This window comes from Convolutriloba macropyga, unplaced genomic scaffold (assembly GCF_964194025.1).
Source record: "Convolutriloba macropyga unplaced genomic scaffold, txConMacr16.3 SCAFFOLD_3165, whole genome shotgun sequence".
NCBI classification, from domain to species: Eukaryota; Metazoa; Xenacoelomorpha; order Acoela; family Convolutidae; genus Convolutriloba; species Convolutriloba macropyga.
The window spans coordinates 15,001-17,500 of record NW_027450666.1 but is presented as its reverse complement, the minus strand read 5'-3'; the positions used below and the strand labels follow the sequence as shown (position 1 = coordinate 17,500).

The 2,500-nt window shown below is 39.6% G+C and overlaps 1 pseudogene; it reads right to left on the bottom strand.

Moving 5' to 3' along the window:
- Positions 1-1,482: 1,482 nt before the first annotated feature.
- On the bottom strand, positions 1,483-1,634 carry LOC142356071 (5.8S ribosomal RNA; annotated as a pseudogene).
- Positions 1,635-2,500: the final 866 nt, after the last annotated feature.

Here is a 2,500-nt window from a genome sequence, read left to right as displayed (position 1 = left end):
CGTGAATAAGGTTCACTCACATATTTCACTACATTTTGCGTGGGATTGGAGATGAGGCTACTCGTTCTTGCTCAGTACTAGGCTGAAAATTAACGAAACTTCGTTACAAACGTTCACATGTTGATGTTTCCGCTTTCGCGTACTCGAAACAACATAATACTAGTCTTTGTAATTTAGTTTCATAATTTCAACTGTTCTCATGCAGAATTTTTGCTCATTCTTATCCCAAATTTTGACCTGGCTACTAGTTACACTCCTTGTACTTATTGCAAAATGACCACAAATTTCAACAGCTTTCACATGTTGCTGTTTCGGCTTTCGCTTACTACAGTCAACATAATACTCGTTGCAAAATAAGTGCTCGGCATCTGCAATTTTCCAAAGACGAAGTTTCGCCAGTTCAATTTTCGCTCGCCAATTATGGCTACTAATTCACACGGTACTGAGCTCAACAACATTAAATTTGTTCAGCAAGACTTTCACATGTTGATGTTTTGGCTTTCGCCTACTAGAAGCAACATAATACTCGTCTTGTTAGCTCATTCAATGAGAATAGCTTTTCCCGTTGAGAATTTTTGCCTTCAATTGGCGTTGTAGTGAGTTTGGCTACTCAGATCACCAAATACTTGTGACAATTCGAACCAGAAATGTTTTCAATTTTCACATGCTGATGTTTCGGATTCAACCTACTAGAAGCAGCATAATACTTGTATTCAACAATTTCTGTATCAAATCCCAGTTTTCTCTGGTGCATCTTTGCCAAACTATTCCAAACTGCCTGAGTCTGAATACCAATTACAGGTACTAGTAAATGCACGTTACTAAGGACTATATAGTTCTAGGTTACTGTACACAACGACGTTCACATGTTGATGTTTCAGCTGCCGCTTACTAGAAACAACATAATACTTATCGTGCATACCTTTCCATAACTTGTCCTTTTCAGATGCATTAGTTTCCCTTTGTCTTGGCTTCTACAGTCAGACTGGCTACTAGTAACAGCACAGTACTAATCACATATCGTTCTACAGTTTGCAGACAACTTTCACATGTTGATGTTTCAGCTTTCGCCTACTAGAAACAACATAATACTCGCTGTATACATTTGTAGTTCTCTATGTAACTTTCATGTGAAGAAGTTTCGCCAGTCTTTTTGACTGTCTCAAATCTGAGTCATGCTTAGGCTACTAGTTGCTTCATAGTACTTATCGCCTCGAGATCATTGAACAAAACTTGATTTTCACATGTTGCTGTTTCAGCTTCCGCTTACTAGAAACAACATAATACTAGTCTCATTAAGTTCCGTCTCTTTGCAATTTTCTTATGAAGAAAATTCGCCATCACAATGACTCCAGCAGTTCTTGATCAAGGAATGCAATCATTGATCAGAATGCTATTATTTGAATCGGTTCTGCTTTAAGTGTTCCAATTTTATTGGAAGCACCAACAATAGAACATCAATGTGTTCAATCGAGAGTTATATAACCCTGAATCGGACGCAGTCAACAGCCGAAGCCGAGACCGCCTTTTGCGTTAGAGAGGTCGGTAAACAAATCTTGCGATTCATACCGAATTAACACATATAGCTGTGCTCCTCTTCGTAAAGCGAGCCAAGTGATCCCCTGTTGAAGGATGTATTTGGACCAATCTAGTAGCATTTGGTTTCCAACAAGCTCTCCCAAGTTAGCTTACTTATTGGGCTTTTCAACCAATTCGGTTGGCTACAAGCATCATCAAAGTACTAGCCACAGTTTGATCGCAAAATTCTACGACTTTCACATGTTGATGTTTCGGCTTGCGCTTAGCCTACTATAAGCAACATAATACTAGTCATATCATAGAGCGTGATCAGCTTGTGACGTTCTCATGATGAAGTTTCACCAACAGTGTCTCACTTCGAGCTTAAATCCAGCTACTAGTAACTACACAGTACTGACTGCAACGATAACTTTTATCTATACCTTTCACATGCTGCGCTTTCGGCCAGGGCCTACTAACGTCAACATAATACTCGATATAAACTTTTGTTCATGATGCAGCTTCCCCATGCAGAAGTTTCGCCTTCAAATGCTCTCTTGGCCATATGACGTAAGAAAAGGTTACTAGTAACATCACAGTACTAGCCACAGTTTGATTGCAAAATTCTACGACTTTCACATGTTGATGTTTCGGCTTGCGCTTAGCCTACTAGAAGCAACATAATACTAGTCATATCATAGAGCGTGATCAGCTTGTGACGTTCTCATGATGAAGTTTCACCAACAGTGTCTCATTTCGAGCTTAAATCCAGCTACTAGTAACTACACAGTACTGACTGCAACGCTAACTTTTATCTATACCTTTCACATGCTGCGCTTTCGGCCAGGGCCTACTAACGTCAACATAATACTCGATATAAACTTTTGTTCATGATGCAGCTTCCCCATGCAGAAGTTTCGCCTTCAAATGCTCTCTTGGCCATATGACGTAACACAAGGTTACTAGTAACATCACAGTACTA